The sequence below is a fragment of the Rhinoderma darwinii genome, chromosome 1 (assembly GCF_050947455.1).
Source record: "Rhinoderma darwinii isolate aRhiDar2 chromosome 1, aRhiDar2.hap1, whole genome shotgun sequence".
NCBI lineage: Eukaryota > Metazoa > Chordata > Amphibia > Anura > Rhinodermatidae > Rhinoderma > Rhinoderma darwinii.
Genome location: NC_134687.1, coordinates 13,428,726 through 13,454,980, shown reverse-complemented (window position 1 = coordinate 13,454,980; position 26,255 = coordinate 13,428,726). Strand labels below are relative to the sequence as shown.

The following is a 26,255-nucleotide window of genomic DNA, read 5'->3' as shown; positions in this document are numbered from 1 at the left end:
GCAATACTTACAATCCATTTTGTACTTGTACCTTTCTCATTTGTCTTGTTTGTTTTCTTCCTCAGGATTTTCTTGTTAAATCCCTTCACATTTCATGTTACTACAGTGAGAGGAACCTAAAACAAGTCTGTGAAGCTTGAAAGGCAGTCTGTTAAACAGCAGAGAAAACTTCAGGTCACCACTACAGTACATGAAGCAACTGGAGGTCTCCCAGACAGGTGAAGTCAAGAGATTTCTATGATCCACAGTCCGCAGAGCTATAATTATTGTTTGACACAGTTGTATTATGTATTAATTATAGTATTTATTTTTTTTATTTTAAACCACATACTTTATTCTAGTAAAAGTTTTTTTTTAATTATAATATTTAATATTTTTCCACTTTGATAGCACAATACTTACAATCCGACTTGTACTTGTACCTTTCTCACATGTCTTGCTTGTTTTCTTCCTAAAGCTCAGGATTTTCTTGTTAAATCCCTTCATATTTCCTGTTACTTCAGTAGGAGGTACCTAAAACAAGTCTGTGTAGCTTAAGAGGCAGTCTGTTATACAGCAGATAATACTGCCTGTCACCACTACAGTACGCGTAGCAACTGTCAGTTTCCAAAACAGGTGAAGTCAAGAGATTTCTACGATCCACAGCCTGCAGAGCTACAATTATTGTTGGATACAGTTGCAGTATTCAATAATTTTAGTATTTATTTAATTTTAGACCACATACAGGAATCTAGTTATTGTTTCGTTTTTGTAATATTTACTATCTTTTCACATAGAACCCAGGTAGTACAATACTTACAATCTCTCTTGTTTCTGCACTATTACCACTTGACTTGCTTGTTTTTTTCCTTTTTTGTTAAGTCTCATAATATTTCCTGTATATAGTGGGAGGGACCAAAGACAAGTCTGTGTAGCTTGGGAGGCAGTGTGTTATACAGCAGACAGTACAAGTATTCTAATTCAAATTAGGTATTAAATGTATTATAAATCCTTTATCTGTACAGTATCTGTCGGGGAAAATGTGTTTAGCTACTGTAATATTTAATATATCTTTAGTTTAATACCAGAGATTTATACTCTTTTTTTTGGACACCTCAGGTAAAATAATAAAGCAGGTTATTAGTGAAAGATAGACTTTTCATCCGTAACACACATTTCCTTTATAATTGTTCTGGAGGTGAATGCAAATGAGTTAAATATTTATATTGGATAATGTAGGAACATTAAAACCTAAGCAAATGTAGCCGTATTATTTCCATTTTATTTTATCCAAGTAATACATATTCTTTATGCATCATCAGACACCGGCAGATAACGGACATTACGCTGCAATCATTCCTTTATTCTTACTGCGGGAACGTTCTTAAAGTCAATTAAAGTCAGAAAACTTTGTTAAAGGAGCATTAGGGATGTTTGAAAATCACCAAAGTGTGAAAATGTAGAGACAAATTAATGAAGGTTTAAAGGGAAACACTCCCAATAAAAATCTCATGTTTGACCAGTTTCTGTAGGATAAAGGCTGTTTGATAGGGACATGAAACTGGTATGTAATACGTAGAGGAAGCTATTCATACTCAATTCAGTATGTCCCTGCAGGGGGTACCGAGAATTCATATTCCCCAACATCAGCATAAAAGTCTGTTAGCAAAATGCTGGTCCCATTAACGTCAATTGATATTCTATCATGGATTCTCATCAAACAGCCTATAGCTAAAGGTGGCCACATTAAATAACTGGCGGCCGAACGAGCCAACTACCCCAATTTACATATACATATTTACAAACGAGCATGTTTGCTTCAACAGGGACATGAGAATAAACCTGATCTCCCATGGGAACAAAGGATCGGGTATGTTGAAATCCAACATGCCCCAACCTTCTTTACCCTGATATCTGCTGTCGGGGATGAGTCAGGTGGCCCCTACACACATTAGATCGTCGACCAATCCTGCCGAAATTGGCAAGTTCTGCTGAGTTTTGTCTAATGTCTATAGGCATCTTAACAATCGGTGGCTCTCATAGTAGCCTTGGAGAAAGGTGAGTTGAACTAAAAAAGCTTTTTGTGTTTTAGAAAACCATATAATTGTTGAATTTACATGTTTTTAAAATTCTGCTCACGTACCTTTTTATACAAATCTAGTAGACCCCTCTCTCTGCACAGTAGAATGGTAAAGTCAATTAATGTTTCCTACCATATGTAATGTAACCTTAGGATATCTGAAAAGGGCTGAACATGGTGTGAGTCATGTAACTTCCACACTTCATGTGATCACCAGCACTCAGTTAGGAATAGGGTCACACTACCAAGAGAAAAGATGAGCATCTCGTACCAGGCATCGCTTGTCCCCAGGGGCGTAACTGAGGAATCAGGGTCTGAAAACCATTCTGCCTTGGCAAGGGTATTACGGTACAGGGTGTTATGGAATCGCTAGTTGAGCGATTCCCCAAAGGCTGCTGGAGACTGTTAAGAGTGAGCGTCTAAATAAATCTGCAACCCCAAATCCGTCACAACTCTGATCAACAGTATCTAAGGCTACTCTATGGTGTTTGCCAGACCCAACCGCAAGGTAGTTTGATTTTTGCTGCATAGAACCCAGGTTGTTTTAGCATAGTTAAGTGTTGGATAAGAAGTGCAATACAGGAACCAGACAGCCAGAGGGTAAACAGAGAATCCAACTCACAAAGCTAGGGGATGTCAGGAAAAGCAGAGATCAGAACCAGCCGGGAACAGAAAGTCCAAATCAGAAAGCAAGGGGTAATCCAGAGGCAAGCTTAGGACCAGTCCCAAGGAGTCCAAGAAGTCAAAGGTACAGGGTATAGTCAGTATCTTGATCAAAACACATGCAGATAGGAAAATTCCCAAGCAAAGAAAAAGGGGAGGAAGCCAGGTATAAATACTCCACACTTACACCTGACAGGAAGAAAGACATAGAAGTGGGATAGGCTCAACAAGTAAAACCAGAACCGCCTGAAAGCTAAACTATTAGTCATGGCGATCTTAAAGGAACAGACGTTTCCTAACACAGGGCTAGGGCACCAAACTATATATTTTCCAAAGTTAAAGGAAAGCCTATCTATGATTCTGCTTTTTTCCGAACATGTGTGTGTGTCTTGTGACCCGGCATGTGTCCTATGCCATGAGACTATGATGTTAATTGAATGCCATGGTTTACATGACATGGAAGGGGTCATGTGACTGACACCTTGTTTAGTACTATTCAGTGAGCTCATGGATATCCTATGCTGGACATGTCCATGGGCTTTACTATCCCATTTCAACGTGCAGAGACAGTGACTGCTGCACTAAAACAAGAAATGTATGAGAGACGTATTTTGAATACATATATAAAAAAAAAATAATTTAGTATTCTAAAAAAGAAATAAATGAAATGAAATGAAAATAGGATTATTCCTTTGACTTTAGATATTGAAGTTAATTATATGGGTTCACTAACTTATGAATTGCTGTTTATGCGATTTCCCAATACTAAAGGTAAAGGTTTTTTTTTTTATTACTTCTAGTACAATCACAATTGGAAGTAAGAAACAGGTAAAACATAATGGAATGGTACCTCACTGAGAGTTGTGTCTGGAAAAAAAAAGACAAAATAACAATATAAAAGTATAACAATATATTTTTATATCTTGATACAAAGCCAACCATAGCTAAGGCGGGGGGGGGGGAAGGGAGAACCGAGGACAATGGCCAAAGAGCGAGGGTGGGGAAAGAAAGTGAAAAGATGGGAGAAGTGTTATTTTAACCTTCTTCACGTCCCTTTATCAAAAGGGACCTCATGATTTATTCTTTTAATTTTATTTAACTTTCAGATATGGCATTAAACATAAAATGACTTAAATGGTCACCAAAGTATCGCGAGGGAAAAGGGGGAATTGGATTGAAAGTAAAGCGATAAGGCTTATAAAATCACCGAACAGGCCATACTTACTCATGAGGGAGTTACAACACCTCCCGGCAGGACGCAGACAACACAATGCTACATAGAGGGAGGTCACACAGGCGCAATATACTGATAAAACACCCACTCACACGCCTACTATTCGTGAGGGGGGTGGCTGCTTAGTATTATCATTGCACACAAATGTATCTTTTATAAGAGTGTCAGTCACACAGTTACATGTAGTGCACCATGCCGGCTTACAGCCTATTAGTCACGCCGATAATATTAGACAAGGCGGGCTACCCAGCACCTTCTAATATACTGACAAACTATTCTCCACCAGCACTAGACCTGGCTGCATCCTGAAAAGATATCCACCATGATACACGATAAATATCAATGATAAACATGAGGATTGGTTAACATTTTGGCCAAAATACGCAAGCTCGCAACCCGCGTCAAGTGTCCCCATCGTATTACGAGTCCCTACACTCCTATTACAAACTAATCACTGAAAAATAACTGTGGCTTATGAGTTAACTCATATTAAGTATACTTCCGAAATGGATATACCATTGGTGCAACCTGTAAAGTTGAACAGGGGCGCAGTAGATAGGGGGCTATTGTCTCCTTTAAATCAGCTTTGTACTGTCTATTGGATTGCATGTAAGGGACTGAGCTAATGGCAATGGCTCAAAATTATTGATGGATTGATTAACTAATGGACATTAATAGACTATTATACTTTAAATGTCATCATTAATGACGATCGTGTTTGTGCATTAAAATAAACCATTGTCCTAAAAGTATAAAGTCAGATTCTCTAATTCCTGGTTCCTCTGTCCGCATTGTGACATACGGATGTAGCCATCTTTATCTTGACTATGCGACTTGCTGCAGCGTGATATCACATGACAAAAGCCATTGAAAAGCCATTAAGATTGTCAAGATAAAGGATCTTGCCACTGTGTATTTAATGTGTTAAAAGTCAAGATAAAGACGGCGACGTCTGTACAGGAAGAAGCCAATGTACTAGGAAAACGGCTGTCGGCATGTTATTCTCGACTGAACCTTTCCAAATATGCCAATGAGTTTATCTGCTTGAGTTAGCCAAAATCCATAAGCTAAAAATGCCACTAAGTAGTTACAACTATAGGCAGAGAGAATATAATACTCCCTTCGCCATTGTAACCGCTCTGAGCAAACAACGGAGAGCCATGCTTGTAATACTTGTTTAAGAAAGCGGAGCGCATCACTCCTTCAGCTCCCAAGCGGCTCATAATAGCAGCGTCTTGCGACAATACTCACAGAAGCTGCAATAGTTTGTTGTACCCCCAGGAGAAAGTGGATCGGGGATACAATAGCTAATACCCACATATTTTTGTGCTTTCCTGGGGGAAAGTGTCATTGGGGCTACACAAGCACGCAGCCACCTTTTGAGAGATGATAACGTGTGACTCTCAACATACTAGAAGTAAAAGCCAGAGTAATCTAGGGAATATTACAGAGGAAAGACAATTGTACTGACCTCTTAAGGTTGTGCAGCCATAAGCACAGCTCTGTAATGGGCTATAAGAGGACCATAAAACCGCTGCAATCTGGTTCAAAACCGGTAACTAGAGTTAATTACCGGTAAAATTATTTGTGGAAGAGAGAGAAAAAAATATGGTGAACCATAAACGGTTCTGCTGGTATAGAGGTGGAAGGACATTAGAGATATATAAGAGAGCATATGACTTATTGCAAGAGGCTACGCATTTCGATGCTGAACCAGCATCATCATCAGGCCAAGTAATATACCAGCAGCGCCGTTTATGGCTCACCATATTTTTTTCTGTCTCTTTCTCAACACACTAGTCCAACACATCCCTCAGATGTTCTAATACGGAGATCTTCCTCCGATAACAGGGTTGTCTGCATACAGTTATAACAAGTACACCAGCCAACTGTATAAAGTACTAAATATACTTGGACAGTGACTTGCCTTTTCCTGACCCTACAATATCCCAATGAGGACATCGAAGCCAGGAATAAGACAATCTCACCTTATTCTCTTCTTAGCACAATGGTTCATTTTATTGCACAATCACAATTGTCATCACTAATTACATTTTATACTCAATAAATGTTACATCTTATAAGACGCATTGCTTTCCTTTCAATCCTATGATCTCTCACCATTCAACAAACTTTGCCTAAATCTATAGTACAGTACAATCAAATATAAAAGACTTTGCAATATATTAAATTAGAAAAAAAGTCCTCTTTCACTTCTCAGGCACTTCTCTGCCTCCCTCCTGCCTCCTGCACTGATCATTCACTCTATATTCCCTGCTAAAATCCGTCTTGAGAGCCGAGACAAATTATCAGCTCATTAAGGGATTAGGTTACATGCTGCCCATAGAAGTTTATGGAGAGGGAGGGGGAGCAGTGTAAGAGAGAGACACACAGAGACGCTGCTGCAGCTTCTAGTAAGTGTTTTATCTCCCCCAGTGATAAAAACTCAGCTACACTGCTCATTACTGCTGTGTGATGTCCCCCATGCTGAGGGTGTGCAGCAAAGAGATTAAGTGGCAGGGTGTTCTCTTCTCTAAGGGTGATATGTATGGTAGACATGATAGCAGTTAGGCTACACCCACTAGCTCAGGAAAAAGTGACAATTAGAGAGAGAGCCTGTAGAGGGGAAAACAGCTTAAAATTCATACAATGTTATACAATGGCAAGAAATTGTGTTATTCCTCATGTACTCACGCATGATAGCTTATGCTGGAAAAATTCCCTAAAAACTTAGATACGCATTAATCTTGGTATTGTTGATGAAAATAGATCACTGGTACCTGTTATCTGTAGATAGGAAAATTCAGGGGAGACACACATAGTGTCTTCCCTGCTACAGTGTGCCCCTGTAAAATAAAATGAAAGATGTATAGAAATAATTAAATAAAACATATACGTAAATACTTAAAAAACAGACAAATACAAATATATATACATATGTGCAATCCAACATTTAAAGTTGCAGTGAACTATGTAAAGCCATTGGAGCAGTGGTCTCCAACCTTTTTTTAGCTATAGTGCCACATGCAAATGTCAAAGGTTGTTTTAAAGGGGTCATCCATTTAAAATACCAATTTTAATGAAGCTATTAGGAAGTCTGATTTCACTGCGGGAAGTCCCTAATTTGGGACCTCTATGAAATAGCCAAAGCTATAAAGAGCATTTCTCAGGCCTCATGCACACAAACGTAAAAATGCCCGTAATTACGAGCCGTAATTACGGGCCCATAGACTTCTATTGGCCACGGGTAACTTCCCGTATGCTTACGGGAAGGTGCCCATGCCGTTTATGGAACATGTCCTATTTCAGGCCGTAATGACGGCACGGGCAGGCCCATAGAAGTCTATGGGGCTCCCATAATTACAGGTGGCTACGTGTGTGCACCCGTAATTACAGGAGCATTGCTAGGCGACGTCACGGGATAGTCACTGTCCAGGGTGCTGAAAGAGTTAACGGATCGGCAGTAACTCTTTCAGCACCCGGGACAGTGACTACCGCTGGAGTTAATAGTATTAAAAGTTAACTTACCCAGAACTCCCTGCTTCTTCCTCCAGTCCGGCCTCCCGGGATGACGTTTCATCCCATGTGACCGCTGCAGCCAATCACAGGCCAATCACAGGCTGCAGCGGTCACATGGACTGCCGCGTCATCCAGGGAGGTCGGACTGGATATCAAAAGGGGGATGCGTCACCAAGACAATGCCCAGGGTACGTATGAACTTTTTTTACTTTCAAACACTGCGGAAACTCTGCCCGAAAGGGCTGCCTCTTCTCTCTATCCTGATAGAGAGAAGGGGCTGCCGATTGGTGCAGAGAAAACGGGTCCGTAAATACGGTTGGAATACTGGTGACACCAGACCTGTATTTACGGTCACGGGTCTGTAAATACTGGTGGAATACGGGTCGAATAAGTGTGACAATGGACCCGTATTTACGCCAGAATTTACGGGAGGAAGAAAATACGTTTGTGTGCATGGGGCCTCACTCTGTAGGACCTGCCATATTCCAGCATTATACAGACAGCCCGTTCATTTCATCGAAAACTGTGTAACGCTTCATTTTCACTGTGATGGCGCTGCAGAGGAACTGAACACTTGCTACTACCTTCCGCCACTTGCAGGGGGTCAACCTGTGTTAACCCCTTAACGGCCGGCCTATAGTGTTTTTACGTCGGACGTTCAGGGTAGTTCTTCTGAAGCGCCGCCTTTTAACGTTGGCACTTCAGAAGAACTTTCCCTGCATCATGCGGGGTGCTGATGAAGCCCGGGCTGTTTAGTAACAGTTTCAGGCTTCAGGGCAACAATCGAGACCACTAGTGGTGGTCTCCGATCATTTTTAACCCCTCAGATTCGGCGCTCAAATACGAGAGCCGCATCTGAGTGATTTTAGAGGGAGGGTGCTCCCTCTCTCAACCCACTGGCACCCCGCGTTCATCGCGGGGGGGCCGATGATTTCAATTGCAGCCTGGGGGTCTAACAAAGGCCCCCAGGTCTGCCTTTAGTAATTGCCTGTTAGGCCATGCCAGAAGCATGACCTAACAGGTGTGTGTCAGTTTTACACTGACAGGCAATAATACACTGAAGTATTGCAGCGTATTATAATAGCGATCAAAAGTTTGCACAGTAAAAATTTAAAAAAGTTCAACAAAGCTTGAAATAAATAAATGTCCCAAGTAAAAAAAAAAAAAAAAATCCCACTTTTTCCCCTTACAAAATACTTTATTATGAAAAATAGTTAAGAGTTACTTATATTTGGTATCGCCGCGTTCGTAACGAACCCAACTATAAAACGATTACATTATTTAACCCGCACGATGAACGCCGTAAAAAATATAATAAAACACAATGCCAGAATTGGTGTTTTCTGTTCAAAAGAATTTGATAAAAAGTGATCAAACAGTCGCATCTACTCCAAAATTGTACTAATAAAAACTACAAGTCGTCCTGCAAAAAAAAAGTCCTCATACAACCGCATCGGCAGAAAAATAAAAAAGTTATGGCTCCTAAAATATTGCGACACAAAAGCAAATAATTTTGAAAAAAAAGTGTTTTTACTGTGTAAAAGTAGGAAAACATAAAAAATCAATATAATTTTGTTATTGCCACAATCGTAAAGATCCGCTGAATAAAGTTATTATGTTACTTATACCACACAGTAAACGGTGTAAAATTAAAACGCAAAAAAATTGCAACATTTCTTTTTTTTTTTAGTACCCCACTGAAAAAGTTATTAAAAAGTTAATCAATAAATGATATGTACCCCAAAAATACAACTTGTCCCGCGAAAAAAAAAGTCCTTGTACAGCTATGTAGACAGAAAAATAAAAAAGTTATAGCTCTTTGAATGCAACGATGGAAAAACGTAAAAAATTGCTGGGTCATTATGGTTTAAAATACCTTCGGTATTAAGGCCCCATGCACACGAACGTGCTTTTGTGGCCGCAATTCCCCCGAAAAGCCACGGAAGAATTGCGGCCCTATTTATTTTTTCTAGGGGCCCATGCACACGATCGTGGTTTCCATGGTCCGTGCATGGCCTGGGCCGCAGAAAGAACGGACATGTCTTATTACGGCCGTGTGCATAGAAAATAATGGACGCTTCTATGTGCACGGCCCGCGATTTGTGGGCGGCTCGCAGGTGACACTCCGCGGCCGGCCGGCCCGAAAATCAGAGCCGTGCACATGGCTACGGTCGTGTGCATGAGGCCTAAGGGTTTAAAGGGGTTTTCCAGGCACGGACAACTGATGACAATCCTGCTGAAAATCCCTTTTAGATATTAGATAGTAAAGAAAAGATCTGTCGAAAATATGACTGGAATAAAACGAAAATTAATTGTATTAACACATTGTAAAAAAATAAAATAATAATAGTAATAATAATAATAATAACAACAATCCCGGTCTGGAAAAGGCAGTGATAATGTGCAGGCGTAAGGTTCATAATATCCTTATTGTCAGTTACGCACAATAGATTCCGCAGGTGCTGAGAGTTGATGAGAGTCACAAGCAGATGGCCTGGTAGTCACACGTAGATCCAGCCACAGGGGAACGCTACATTAGGGCATGACCACACATGGCGGAATTCCTCCGCAACTGTCCGCATCAATGCCGCACAGAATCTGCGTTGCAGATTCTGCAGCGGATCTGCACAAAATGTGCAGAAAATTGATGCGGACTGGCCGCTGCGGACTGCAGGAAAAGTGCTTCTCTTCTCCCTATTCAGTGCAGGATAGAGAGAAGGGACAGCACTTTCCCTAGTGAAAGTCAAAGAAATTCATACTTACCGCCCGTTGTCTTGGTGACGCGTCCCTCTTTCGGCATCCGGCCCGACCTCCCTGGATGACGCTCCAGTCCATGTGACCGCTGCAGCCTGTGCTTGGCCTGTGATTGGCTGCAGCCGTCACTTACACTGAAACGTCATCCTGGGAGGCCGGACTGGAGACAGACGCAGGGAGTTCTCGGTAAGTATGAACTTATATTTTTTTTTACAGATACATGTATATTGAGATCGGTAGTCACTGTCCCGGGTGCAGAAACAGTTACTGCCGATCGCGTAACTCTTTCAGCACCCTGGACAGTGACTATTTACAGACGTCTCCTAGCAACGCTCCCGTCATTACGGGAGCCCCATTGACTTCCTCAGTCTGGCTGTAGACCTAGAAATACATAGGTCCAGCCAGAATGAAGAAATGTCATGGTAGTAAAAACAATACGCTCCGCAGCACACATAAGATCTGCGGACTTCATTGCGGAATTTTGACTCTCCATTGAAGTCAATGGAGAAATTCCGCCATGAGTCCGCAACCAGTCCGCCACTGCTCCGCAACAGACAGAGCATGCTGCGGACACCAAATTCCGCTCCGCAGCCTATGCTCCGCAGCGGAATTGTACGCATCGTGTAAACGAACACTGCTAAATTAAAGTGAAAGTCAATGGAGAAACGGCTCCGCTGCGGATTAACGCTGCAGAGTGTCCGCAGCGGAATTTAAGTGAAATTCCGCCATGTGTGAACCCGCCCTTAGTCATTACTTGACTAAACTTGTCAACGATACAGTAGGTTGAAGGAAGCACAAGAGAAGTCTACTGCGAAATGTGACAAATGTCAGCTGTGTGATGTCAACCTTGCCCAACATGTTTCCACATGTCTCAAATAACGAATGATCTCAATAACAATAGTACCAGGAGAAAGTGTACATGGCACCAATGTACCGAGAGAAGCCACTGGGACAAAACTGGGCAGCATTGTAAGTTGACGTGTCAATTAGTACATTCATAAGGAATTTTCTAGTTGGTGCCTTGGAACTTTTTCATATTCTGATGTCAATAACGAGTAACATTTTTGGCAACATTTAGATACTGGATTATGTCTGAAAAAGGATCTGAAGGGCCAATGCATGACACAGGATTATATCAATGGTGATCTGTGAATCCATGCGCCATCCTCCGTCCCCTTCTGCCCTTGCAATAGGCATAACATAGAGTATTGTTTTTTCTCCGAGGGATCCGATAATTTTAAAGTCGTAGGTCAGAGGTCGGAGTCAGTTCTCAAAGAATTAACAGAAGAGCAGGTAGAGTTTAGTAGAGAAGCATTGACCGGTTCCACTGTGCAAAAGTTAAAATCCAAAACAAGCTACTTCTTCTTATTATTATTATATAGATATTGTATATTGCGCCATTAACGTTGGTAGATCTTTACTTAACACATTGTAACAATAAGAAAACACAGTGTGATACAAACAAATAAAATAATTCTTAACAAGATGCTTTAGGTGAGCCCTGCCCATAGGAGCTTACCATCTTTAATGACTAGGGAATAGATACAAGAGGTCAGGAAAATGGAGAAAGCCACTCTGGGCATCTCAGGTGGAGGTGGTGATGGAATACCAGTTGGGAGACTCTTTAGGGCAGGTTATGCGCTTGTCAGAAGAGGTAAGTTTTCAGTGAGTGTTTGAAGACTTGTAGAGTTGAATGGAGTGTGGAAGGGAATTCCAGAAGAGAGGGGAAGCACGAGAGAAGTCTTCTATGTGAGAACACGAGAGTGTGAGGAGGTGATTAGACTGGTAGAAGAAGTTGTTATTGGCAGAACGGAGCTTGGACATTAGGTGGTACCTGTAAATTAAGAAATGTAGCAAGGAACAGAATTGGATAATTTTGTGTAGATTAAAGCTGGGGCGGGATGAGGGGTAGGCAGAGCAAATGTCTGTAGGGTTTCAATGAGGAATGAGAGATGTTATATATGATTTGAAAAAAAAACTAAGATAGTTGAAGGACAGAGGTGAGAAATGGAACCAGGAGAGGAGCTGCCTGATCTATTGACTCGTTTACAGCTTCGTAGTATGGTGGACAGCCAGGACTGCGCATGTTTTGAGATTAAAGGGGTTATGTGGGGACCAAAAATTATTATCAGTGTACTCACTGCAGTATGTGATACACTCGCTAATATACATTCCGGTCCCCCGTCGCGCTGATTCGGAGATTTTCATAGATTTTTATAGCAGTGGCGGGGGACCGGAAGTCTAGTTGCACAGTCTTCTTTGATGACAATACAACTCTTTGTCATGTGACCGGCCCCGCTGTAACTCTATGTACAAACAGGAACAGTAATACATCGATTACATAGAGTACAGCGGGGTTGGTCATGTGACAAAGAGTCGTATCCTCATCAAAGAAGACTGTGCAACTAGACTTCCAGTCCCCCAGCAGCGCCATAAAAATTAATGAAAATCTCAGAATCAGCGTGACGGGGGACCGGACTGTATATTAGCGAGTGTACTCACATACTGCAGTGACTACACTGCTAATCATATTTGGTCCCCACATAATAATTGTCCATCCAACAACTATTATATCAAATTTAACGAGTGAAGGAAGGGTGGGATTGGGCACCAATAAAAGCTGTCCCACCCTTGGGTTTCAATGAGTATTTTGAATTGGATTTGTTGTGTGATGGCCAACCAGTGAAGGGAATGACAGAGGGGGTGTCTTTGGAGAAGCGGGAACAGATGTAGATGAGTCGTGCGGCAGAGTTAAGAATAGATTGGAGGGGTGATAGTCTGGTTGTGGGCAGTCCATAAAGGAGGGTGATGTAGTAGTCCGTTCGGGATATTATCCGTGTGTGTAATACAATTCTGGGGGTCTTCTGTATGAGAAAACTACTAAAATAGAACCTAACGAATTCAGACTCCAGTTACATCAGAGCCTGTCCTACTCTTAGTCCTTTAGACTTTGTGGTTCCACCATATCTGGTGCTCCTCGATACAGTAATTACGGCTTAATATATTGTCTGGCCTTTGTATAAACAGATTATGCTCTGAACTGCACGACCATCACTAAAATCAGGATTTATTCTACCTTGAAATAAATCTTTCCTGACATTGTATTATACAGTACACTGACTTTACCAACATACTGAATAGACTAACATTGAAAAACACTCCCCTTTATTAGACGCTAATTATTCCAGCGTTCTTCTAACAAGCCCATTCAATTTGTGAAACTAATAAAATGACACAAGAGTCTCAGTAACGTTGCTTCAAAATGTCAAAGTCACTGTGTCAAAATAAATCCATTTTTATAATCTCATGTTATGCTCGGTAGTCATGAATTGACTCACTATCAACAATTGTAGTTGAAATGTATCAGCACTGCTATATACTCATGGAGGAGGCATCATCATAAAATAGCAGAATAAATATTTTCCATAAACATTCAGTCCATTCTTAAGAAACACCATTTACTAATACCCCAAAAAGGAAATTCTGAGTAATAGTGGGGAGTCCCCAGTTCTATATCTATTAGCAGTTTTACTCTGGAGGACCCAAAACTACCATATATTTCACAGACAGACCATTCCTTTTAATGGGCACAATGTAATACTTAAAATCACCTGTGGTGATGCTGCAGGGGAATTGAACACTTGCGGCTGGCTGTAGATTACAGCTGATAATTTGGGAGACTAATCGGTAAGATTTTTTTTTATCTTTTGGAGCGGAACAGGGAAAGGATAAAGGTGGCATAGGGAATTAAGCAGTTACAACACACCATCAGGCATAAAAGGACGACCTGCAGAAAGGTTTGGGTAGACATCATGCTCAAGGTGAGATGAGGACCATTGCCACCCCTGTCATTGTTGTCTTTATTAAAGTTAATAAGGTTGTCCAGAATTTTTTTGCCGGAAACTGCGCCACTCATCCTTGGACTGTGTCTGGTATTGCAGTTAAGTCCAATTGACTTGAATAGGAAAAAGCTGCAATACCAGAAACAGCCCATAGACCAAGAGTGGCACTGTTTATGGAAAAAAAACAACAGACCCTTTTATTCCTGGACCATGCTTTAGATTTTTATATTAGAGCTAATACTTAAAGAATATATTAGAAAACGATATAGTCATCAACACTCTAGTGTAATATTATCCTTCAATACAGATGTGTCCATCCTTACCTTTCGTCATATCTCAACATATCCCGAGATGTGTGGCACAAGATGAACAGCTTTGAAAAAAAAAACAACATGATTTTGCGATACTCTGTCACGAGATGTCTATACTTTATGTGTCTATGTGTGGCCACCTAGTGGTTGTGATGGGAATTGCAACCTATCAACGGTTTTGCCTGCATATCGCAATGTTGTAAATTTAAGCCTGCTGTATATAGGGAACATGTGTACGTGTATGCAATGAGTGTGTAAGTGTGTGTTTGTACTGTGTGTTGTTAGTGTGTGTGCATGCCAGAAAGTAGTGTCTGTACATGTGTGTTGGTGCATCTGTGCATTCCTGTAGGTAGTAATTGTGTACAAGTGTGCATATAGGTAGAGAGTGTGGATGCATGTAGTGACTTATGGCAATGTTATTTGGACACTAGTGGCATAATTCTGTATGGCAGTATTATTACAGCACCGTTTCACAATATTATTTGGGCACCATAAGACTTATTATTTGAACACTATATATTGCTAACACTTGAGCACTGTATGGTGAGAGTATTTCAAAGAAGACAGGCTGAACAGATTAGGAAGTAAGGCCCCATGCACACTACTATGAAAAAGAAAGGCGCCGCAAAAGATAGGACATGTCCTATCTTTTGCTTTTCACGGACCGTGTTCCCATACTTACCGCAAATGTGGAAGGCTGTCCGCGGCCAGCGGCAACTGTCCGTGATTATGGGGACGGGCCGTGATTATGGGGACGGTCGTGTGCATGGGTCCTAAAATAGTGTGCATTGTGATACGCATAAGACCTCAGTTGACTAAAGTTAAAGGATATGTAAACATTTGAACACTTTTGTTTTAATAGAACCAGTGGCGTAGCTATAGGGGTCGCAGCGGTCGCACTTGCGACCGGGCCCCTAAGCCTGGGGGGGCCCACGGGCCCCCGTTGCCATACTGTATGCTTCCAAAAAAAATCTTCTGTGCCGTAAAGCCGGCACTTCCTGGTTACGGTCACATGGTACACTTAGTGTACCATGTGACCGTGTTGTCACGTGACACGTCTTCCGGACAGTGGAGTGGAAGAGTCGGTGCCGAGGACTCCAGGTGAGCTGCAGTCTGTGTTGTGTTGTAATGTATTGTGATGTAATGTGTTGTGATGCCTTGTAATGTATTGTGCTGTTTGCGGTGGAGAGGAGGGGGGCCGTTAAATCACAGCCCCCCCTCCTCTCTCCACCGCAAACTTCACAATACAACACAATACAGTATAGTACACATGACTATGAGAGCGGGGCTGCGGCTGTGTAATACAGCCATTGCCCCGCTCCTGAGTCCTGACATGTGCGCGCCGTCAGCATGATGTGATGCGGCCAGCGCTGCACTAATGATCTGCGGCACTGAAGACAGAACATGGCGGGTGCACTGCAAAACACCCCCATGTTCTGTCCTCAATGCCTGAACCGCCGCTCATTAGTGCAGCGCCGGCCGCATCACCTCAGGCTGACCGCGCGTGCACTTGTTGTCAGGAGCGGGGCAATGACTGTATTACACAGTCGCAGCCCCGCTCTATAACGGCGGAGATCAGAGAAACCTCTCATCTCCGCCGCTATTCTCCTGAATGCTGCGATCAAAGCCGACTGCAGCATTCAGGGGAAAGTGAGAAGGGGGGATGCCCCTGGATCGTGTCACAGGGAATTCCTGTGACGCGATCGAGGGCCATACCATATATGGGCAGACAGCCCTGGGGTCTATTGAAGGACCCCAGGGCTGTCTTACCATATTTCCTGTTAGGGCATACTGAGGTATGTCCTAACAACTGCCTGTGTGCTATCTGTCCACAGGTTAATGTACTGACATATATCTGATATATGCCAATACATTGAAGTTTAAAAATAAAGTAAAAACAAAGTAATGTTAAATAAAAAAAACACACATTCACCTTTTTTACTATAAACATTAAAATAGTTCTCAATACATAAAATATACACATATTGGGTATTGGCGCGGCCGTAATAACCTGCACAACGATTTTTTTTTGCATTATTTGTGATGTGTGCGCTGTAAAAAAATAAAATAAACTGCTTTCTATCACTTATTGTGAGGCACAAGGTGTGAAGAATTTAACCTCCATGTGCCTCACATTAATAGTAATTAACCCCATCATGTACCTCACACATTAACCCATTATGACTGAGAAACATGACGGGATTAATTACTATTAACGTGAGGCACATTCAAAATTCAGCATCACACCTCGTGCCTCACATTAGAAAACGAAAGAACTTTTTTTTTTTATTACTGTAAACGAAGTATCGGTATCAAAGTCCAAATTTTGGTATCGTGACATCCCTACACTGTGGGTCGCGTCCCCCTGGGGATTCGTGTGAAGACCTCCGGGGGGTCGCGAGTCACTCACCGAGGTCCCGATTCCATTCAATCCTGGAGCAAGGAGCTGACATCTCCTTGATCCAGCATTCACTGTGCCCTGAGCAGCTCGACGCAGGCAGGCGGGATGTAGCGACATCTTCGCGCCTGTCTGCTCCGAGTCACTCATAGCACAGACCGGAGGAGGCGAAGGATCCTGCACCCGGCGTGGGAACGGGCATAGGTAAGTAATTATGCTATTTCTTTTATTATGCACATATGGGGGCATTATACTGTATGGGGGGGGTGCTGATATTGTGTGGGGGGCATTATACTGCATGGGGGCAGATATGGCATGGGGGCTGATAAGATGGGGGCATTATACTGAATGGGGGCTGATATGGGGGAATTATACTGAATGGGGGCTGATATGGGGGAATTATACTGTATGGGGGCTGATATGGGGAGCATTATACCGTATGGGGCTGTTATGGGGGGGCATTATACTGTGTGGGGGCAGCTATGGGAGCATTATACTCTGTGGGGGCATTATACTATGGGGGCTGTTGGGCAAAGCGTCTGGGCATAGGCACGCACAGGGGTCTGATGATAATGATGATGGTGGTGTTGGGGAGTGGTAGGGGGGCCCAAGCTGAATTCTTGCACCCGGGCCCATGAGCCTTTAGCTACGCCCCTGAATAGAACAATGTATCATGGTGTTTGATGCAACTTTTTAATTGTTTTTTTTTTATAAATAAAAAATGTTTTACTTTTTGAGATACAGCTTCTTTGTTTCCTGGATACATAGAAGCTGTATCTTGCACTGAAACCCAAATCCACCAAGTTAGCGGGACTGAAGCTTCAGTGACAGCGGGTCCTTCGTGTCTCTGACCTGCAGGATCCACCTGTTATCGATCACATCTAAGTTATGAACTATCAGAGACACGCAGGACCCACCGAAGCCATCAGTCCCGCAGACCTGACGGGTAGGGGTTTCAGTTTGTAATTGGATTGAGAATTGGCTCAAGGACCGTATCCAGAGAGTTGTGGTCAATGATTCCTACTCTGAATGGTCCCCGGTAATAAGTGGTGTACCCCAGGGTTCAGTGCTGGGACCACTATTATTCAACTTATTTATTAATGATATAGAGGATGGGATTAATAGCACTATTTCTATTTTTGCAGATGACACCAAGCTATGTAATATAGTTCAGACTATGGAAGATGTTCATGAATTGCAAGCGGATTTAAACAAACTGAGTGTTTGGGCATCCACTTGGCAAATGAAGTTTAATGTAGATAAATGTAAAGTTATGCATCTGGGTACGAACAACCTGCATGCATCATATGTCCTAGGGGGAGCTACACTGGGGGAGTCACTTGTTGAGAAGGATCTGGGTGTACTTGTAAATCATAAACTCAATAACAGCATGCAGTGTCAATCAGCTGCTTCAAAGGCCAGCAGGATATTGTCGTGTATTAAAAGAGGCATGGACTCGCGGGACAGGGATGTAATATTACCACTTTACAAAGCATTAGTGAGGCCTCATCTAGAATATGCAGTTCAGTTCTGGGCTCCAGTTCATAGAAAGGAGAAAAAATACAAAGAAGAGCAACGAAGCTAATTAGGGGCATGGAGAATCTAAGTTATGAGGAAAGATTAAAAGAGTTAAACCTATTTAGCCTTGAAAAGAGATGACTAAGGGGGGACATGATTAACTTATATAAATATATTAATGGCACATACAAAAAATATGGTGAAATCCTGTTCCATGTAAAACCCCCTCAAAAAACAAGGGGGCGCTCCCTCCGTCTGGAGAAAAAAAGGTTCAACCTGCAGAGGCGACAAGCCTTCTTTACTGTGAGAACGGTGAATCTATGGAATAGTCACCGCAGGAGCCGTCACAGCAGGGACAGGAGATGCTGCAAAAAAGGCAAAGATAATTTCCTAGAACAAAAAAGTATTAGCTCCTATGTGTAGAAATGTTTCCCTTCCCTTTCCCATTAATTGGTTGAACTTGATTGACATTTGTTTTTGTTAACCGTACTAACTATGTAACATAAGATACAGCTTCTATGTATTCAGCATACATAGAAGTTGTATCTCAAAACGTAAAATAATAATAATAAAAAACAATTATAAAGTTACATTAAACTCCACGATACATTGTTTTAATAAAAAAACTAAAAGGGTTCAAAGACTTACATAGCCTTTAAAGGGGTTTTCCAGCCAATAAAAATTGATTGGTCAGGGTCCGACTCCCTGGATCCCCGTGGATCAGCTGTTATGAATTGGCCGTAGTGCTCGTACGAGCGCTTCTTCCCCTTCATTTCTTTTTGCTCACTGTGAATTGTCAATACGTATTTAGCGGCGATTCACCGTTATTGCAGTGATTTCTCCCAATCACTTCAAGGCTGCAAAACCTGTGAATCACCGCTAAATACGTGTCGAAGAACAAAACGAAATGAAGGGGAAGCAGTGCTCATACATGCGGCCCCTTCAAAACAGCTGATCGGCGGGGGGTCCTAGGAGTCGGACCCCGACCCATTAGCTATTTATGGCCCATGCTGAGGATAGGCAATCAATTTTTACTGATTATACTTATATGTAGTCCCAACAAACATAGAATGTGGTTTCAACTCCACTTAGATAAATAACCAAAATCGAAAAAGGAAGTCAGACAACCATGACTATTTAGACAAATATAATATATATTTTTATTGAAAAACATAATAAATATTACGCATTGTTTAAAAGAATGACAATAAGTGATGGACAAACATAAAAACCAGGATGGACACATCATAGCCTCATTGGGTAAGGACACATTTCATGATTATCTTGTTGGCTGCAGCTTCCCCCATGGACTAAAATTTCTCTGCATACCACCATGTTGCATTCACGTTGAGTCTGGTCACATGCAGCATTGTGTTCATTGGGGGGGGGGATATATTGCATAATTTTCACATATTCAACTTGGTAGCTACATTTTTTCTAGAATATATTCCTTCCAGCGGTGTCTGTACCACTTTTGTCACTATACAATAGCTCCCTATTTCATTGCTATAGCATTATTTTGAGTGTATCCTGGTTTTTATGGTTATCCTTTTCTTATTGTCATTCTTTTAAACAATATTTATTATCTTTTTCAATAAAATATATATTATATTTGTCCAAATCAATGTTTACTGGCTGGCAAACCCCTTTAAGTGTATTCAATTGCAATGCCTAGGGCAGTATAAACGGTCAATATGGTGGGGAGCCTCTACGTCTACCCTACCCAGGCTGTTGAAGTCACAACTAGTACTGTCTCCAGGAAACCCATACCCAGATTGCAGGAAGCTCCATTGTCAGTCTATGTAGGGGCATCCCCCCCCCCTCCCCAACTGGTAACACCCAGTTGTCAATTTATTCATAATTTTTAGGAGGAATAACAGAGGAAAGGCATAATGCAGAGTTTTAAGAAATGTTTTCTCATGGGGAATACAATTAATTACTAAAACAGACGTGTCAGGAGAGGTGACCGGTTCCCTATAATTCTCCATATAATGACACCTGCAATGGCGGTGGTGTCCTATTTAAATCAACGTTAGTCTGATATAGCGTTACATTGTATTTATGTTAATTTCTTGGTGTCTCGTACACCCCATGATCCCTTTGAATTCTCGGACTTTGGTGACCTCTTGTTCCCTTGACCTTGGACTCTTGCTGCTTCTTCTGATACCATCTTCTAATGTTCCTAAATTCCCCTGTGCATTCTTAGCTCACTTTCCTCTTGTTCTGTAGTCTACTATGGCTTTGCTATCAATTAATAACCTTAGCAATTCTACAGTTATTCTTAATTCCTGCTTATAGGTCCTGGGGACCCAATGCAAAATGTGCAACACGGGCCCCAGACTATCATGCATCATTTATAGTTCTGGTCTCCTCATCTGGAGCAGAGGGACCTTTTTGGCCAGGGGTTCGTGAACATGCCCACTAGACCCCCTGTAGTTATACCCCTGGACTGTTCCAGTGTTAGGAGGACATATCAAGGTTCAGAGAGGCCAAATACTCGGACCCTTGGAGACAACCTAGCAGTACATCAGACTCTTATTAACACCAGTGCTATTTTAGGAAGCATCACTGGATTCATGACCATCATTCGGCTTCTCTGAGCCTTTAGTTTTGACCCATCATAAAAATACAGAAGACATGGAACTGATTTATTTTTTCAGTATGTTTTGGGAAAAGTAACCCGTTGTAGATGACCGCCTATGTGTAGGAAATAACTATTTATATCATTATTTAGTTTAGGTAGAATTGTTAACAGCACTAATAATACAAACTCAATCATGACAGCTATTGTATAGGAGGCATTCATCAAAACAGGTTTCAAAAGGAAATAGATTGATATTAATAATACAATGTGTCACTATAACTAAAATATAATAAAGAGTAAAGTGTTACTGCACATTTATGTTTCTCCAAGGAAGAAATGTCGATATACTGTAGAAATGAAACCAAACAAAATATGTATTCATAAGGGTTGGTTGAAATACAATACACAAAGGCATCAATCTGTGAAGGCAAATTAGGGACTGGAAAATTTCTAGAAGCGACAGGTCCCTAACTGGACAGGAAAATAATTACTGTAGACGTTTTCAAGCCAATGTATTGTATATCTTACTAATTTCCATGGTAGCAGGTAATAGGAATCGTATTGATGCAACAGTTGGACCAAGCTTGTTTGACCAAGGACATCACGCCCAAAGGGATTGTCCGGTTCAGAAAACCCTTTTCAATAAACTCTATAAGGAGATTTTGAGTTAATACAGGGGGGTCCCCTTTTCAGGATACTCATTTCTTGGCCATAGCGGAGAGCAGTTACAAAGAGTGTCTCTCGCTCTGGAGTACATGTCCTGTCCTGCATTACACAGACAACACATTTATATGAATGGACACCATGTCATTCTTAATTTCCCCTGTGGTGGCACTGCAGGCTTATTAGACATTTTCTGCCAGGTTTCTTCACAGATTGCAGCTGATCACTGGGGTTCCCAGCAGGGGGAACTCATTGTAATCTGCTTATTTTTAACCTACTATAGTACTTGAAGTTGTGATTCTTTGATTATGCAGTGCTTTGGAATAATTACTGTCTCACTGACAGATACTCTATTAGACCGTGCCTAGTAGACATAGACCTATGGCATTCCTATGGCAGACCTTTGTAAAGCCCCTGGCTGCCATGATAACCCATCAGCAGGACAGCCAACAGGGCAGTACTGGCGGTACTGCCGTCTGGGGCCCAGACATAAAATTTAAAAAAAGGAGCCCGCAGTCCGCCGCAGCCTGCTGTCTCTCTGAGGGGGTTGCGGCACCACTGAAACAAGCCACCACCCCCTCCTGCACTATAATTGTATCTGCGTCTATAGGAGTCAGGTACAATTACATGCATAAGCGCTGAATGGCAGGGAACTATATACAGGGGGCTATATATGGGACACTATCTACAGGGGATGCTATATGTGGGGCACTATCTACAGCGGGGTATATGTGGGGTACTATCTATAGGGGGGCTATATGTTGGGCACTATCTACAGGGGGCTATATGTGGGGCACTATCTACAAGGGTCTATATTTGGGGCACAATCTATATGGGGGAATATGTAGGACACTATCTACAAGGAGGCTATATGTGGAACACTATCTACTGGGGGGCTATGTGTAGTGGACCATATACTGGGGGTGCTATATGTGGCGCACTATTTACAGGTGGCTATATGTGGGGCACTATCTACAGGGGGCTGTTTGTGGGGCACTATCAACAGGGGGCTGTATGTTCGGCACTATCTACAAGGGCCACTATCTAGATGGGGATCTATGGGGGCCATTATCTACATCTACAGATGTAGCTGTCTTGACCTTGACCTTTAACACATTAAATACACAGTGGCAAGATCCTTTATCTTGACTTTTTCAATGGCAAAGTGTCAAGTTAAAGATGGCTACATCCTTATGTTAGGCACTATCTCCAGGGGGCTCTATGGGGGGGCACTGTCTACAGGGGGCTCTATGAGGGGAACTATTTACAGTGGGCTCTATGGGGGAACTATCCACAGGGGGGATATATGTGGGGTATTATCTACAGGGGGCTATATGTTGGACACAATCTACACGAGGGCTATACGTGGGGCACTATCTACAGGGGGCTATATTTGGGGCACTATCTACAGGGGGGCTATATTTGGGCACTATATTCATAGGGGGCTACATGGTGCTATTATAATCAGGAACACTGTGTATGATGCATTTATAATCAGGGACACAGTGTATGGTGCTATTATAATCTGGGACACACTGTATGGTGCAATTATAATTAGGCATACAATGTATGGCACTATTATAATTAGAGCTGAAGTGCATGGCGCTATTATATTTAGGGGTGTCTACAGGGGGCTATATGTAGGGCACTATCTACAGGGGGCTATATATTACATAGTTCGTACGGTTGAAAAAAGACACATGTCCATAAAGATGAACCAAGGGCTGGGAAAAGGGAAGTAAAACGTTTCTACACATAAGAGCTTATATTTTTTTTGTTCTAGGAAATTATTATTGCCTTTTTTGCAACAACTACTGTCCTTGCTGTGACGGCTCCTGCGGTGACTATTCCATAGATTCACCGTTCTCACAGTAAAGAAGGCTTGTCGCCTCTGCAGGTTGAACCTTTTTTCTCCAGACGGAAGGAGTGCCCCCTTGTTTTTTGAGGGGGTTTTACATGGAACAGGATTTCACCATATTTTTTGTATGTGCCATTAATATAGTTATATAAGTTAATCATGTCCCTCCTTAGTCGTCTTTTTTCAAGGCTAAATAGGTTTAGTTCTTTCAATCTTTCCTCATAACTTAAATTCTCCATGCCCCTAATTAGCTTCGTTGCTCTTCTTTGTATTTTTTCCAACTCCAGGGCATCCTTTCTATGAACTGGAGCCCAGAACTGGACTGCATATTCTAGATGAGGCCTCACTAATGCTTTGTAAAGTGGTAATATTACATCCCTGTCTCGCGAGTCCATGCCTCTTTTAATACACGACAATATCCTGCTGGCCTTTGAAGCGGCTGATTGACATTGCATGCTCTTATTTAGTTTATGATTTACAAGTACACCCAGATCCTTCTCAACAAGTGACTCCCCCAGTGTAGCGCCCCCTAGGACATAAGATGCATGCAGGTTGTTGGTACCCAGATGCATAACTTTACATTTATCTACATTAAACTTAATTTGCCAACTGAATGCCCAAACACTTGGTTTGTTTAAATCCGCTTGCAATTCACGAACATCTTCCATAGTCTGAACTATATTACATGGTGTCATCTGCAAAAACAGAAATAGTGCTATTAATTCCATCCTCTATATCATTAATAAATAAGTTGAATAATAGTGGTCCCAGCACTGAACCCTGGGGTACACCACTTATTACCGGGGACCATTCAGAGTAGGAATCATTGACCACAACTCTCTGGATACGTCCTTGAGCCAATTCTTAATCCAATTACAACCGATACTTTCTAAACCTATAGTCCTTAATTTACCCATTAGACGTCTATGGGGGACAGTGTCAAATGCCTTTGCAAAGTCCAAAAACACTATATCCACAGCGGCCCATCTGTCTAGGCTTCTGCTCACCTCTTCATAAAAACACTATATCCACAGCGGCCCCTCTGTCTAGGCTTCTGCTCACCTCTTCATAAAAACACTATATCCACAGTGACCCCTCTGTCTAGGCTTCTGCTTACCTCTTCATAAAAACAGATTAGGTTGGTTTGACAACTTCTGTCCTTAGTAAAACCGTGATGGCTGTCACTTATAATACTATTTTTTGTCATACAATTCTGTATATAGTCCCTCAAACATTTTCCCCATGATGGATGTTAAGCTTACTGGTCTATAATTACCCGGGGAAGACCTAGAGCCCTTTTTGAAAATAGGCACCACATTTGCGCTGCGCCAGTCCCTTGGCACTATACCAGTCACTAGAGAATCTCTAATATTATGAAGAGGGGGACAGAAAAAACTGAACTAAGCTCTTTAAGAACTCTAGGTTGTAACCCATCTGGTCCCGGGGCCTTGTGTACATTTATTTTATTTAATTTAGCTTGGACCATATCTACATTCATCCAATTCAGTATATTAACTAATATATTAACAGCACTGGCACCGGCTACATGAGCTGCTCTTTCTTCTGTTGTATATACAGAGCGGAAGAACCCATTTAGTAACTCTGCCTTCTCTTGATCCCCTGTGACCAACTCCCCATTAACACTATATAGGGGTCCTACATGTTCAGACCTTGGCTTTTTGCATTTATATACTTGAAGAATTTTTTTGGGATTTGTTTTACTATCCTTGGCCACCTGCCTTTCATTTTGTATTTTTGCTGATTTTATTTCCTTTTTACATATTTTATTACGCTCTTTATAATTTAAAAAGGCTACAGCTGTACCCTCAGATTTGTGTTTTTCAAATGCCCTTTTTTTGTCATGTATTGTCCTTTTTACAGAAGGTGTAAGCCATGTGGGGTTTCATTTTAGTCGTTTATACTTGTTACCTATAGGAATAAATTTTGCACAATAATTACCCAAAGTAGATTTGAAAATCCCCCATTTATCATTTGTCCCATTATTTGACATTAGTTCTTCCCAGTCTATATCCTGAATTGCAGCCCTCATCCTGGGGAAATTGGCCTTCTTAAAATTAAGTGTTTTTGCCCTCCCAGCCTGTGTTTGTTTTTTACAGTATAGGTAAAATATAACTATATTGTGATCACTGTTACCGAGGTTTTCACGAACATTGACGTTCCCAACAAGTTCTGGATTATTAGAAATGACCAGATCCAACAGAGCTTCACCTCTAGTCGGGTCTTCCACAAACTGGCCCATAAAATTCTCTTGCAACAGGTTGAGGAAATGTCTCCCCTTCGCACTTGATGCCGAACAATAACACAAATTAATATCCCGTTAATTAAAATCTCCCATTATCACTACAGTACCCGCCTGTGCAGCCCCCTCCATCTGTTTATATAGCTGAACTTCCATCTCCTCAGTTATATTGGGGGGTCTATAGATTACACCAAAAGTTTTTTTTTCAGTGTTTAACTCCCTTTGTATTTCCACAGACAAGGTTTCAACCTCCTCACAATCTTCACCCTCTAATGTCTCTTCATGCTTGCCTTCATATCCCTTCTCACATACAGACATACACCACCACCTTTCCTATTTGTCCTGTCTTTCCGAAACAGTGTAAAACCATGTAGATTTACAGCCCAGTCATGAGAAGAGTCCGGCCATGTTTCAGCAACACCAACTATATCTATATTTTCTTCCAGTATCAAGGCCTCCAGGTTCCCCATTTTGCTTGCTAGACTTCTGGCATTTGTGAACATACACTTTAACTTTCACTATCAGGAATGTGATTATTTGACATTTGGGCATTTTTATTTTCACTGCTGTTTTGTAACAAAATGATCTCCTT

The 26,255-nt window shown here is 41.7% G+C and overlaps 2 long non-coding RNA genes across 2 annotated transcripts in view; one reads left to right on the top strand and one right to left on the bottom strand.

The window, feature by feature from the left end:
* Positions 1–3,552: 3,552 nt before the first annotated feature.
* LOC142715330 (uncharacterized) lies at positions 3,553–15,761 on the bottom strand. The gene is made up of 4 exons (XR_012870827.1): positions 15,065–15,761; positions 14,395–14,444; positions 6,737–6,802; positions 3,553–3,589 (listed from the first exon to the last, which is right to left on the bottom strand). It is a non-coding gene; the product is annotated as an uncharacterized LOC142715330 (long non-coding RNA).
* Positions 15,258–26,255, top strand: part of LOC142715441 (uncharacterized) — a 52,426-nt gene continuing 41,428 nt past the window's right edge. The window contains exon 1 of the long non-coding RNA XR_012870859.1: positions 15,258–15,483. This is a non-coding gene — a long non-coding RNA (uncharacterized LOC142715441). The remainder of the gene's footprint in view (positions 15,484–26,255) is intronic.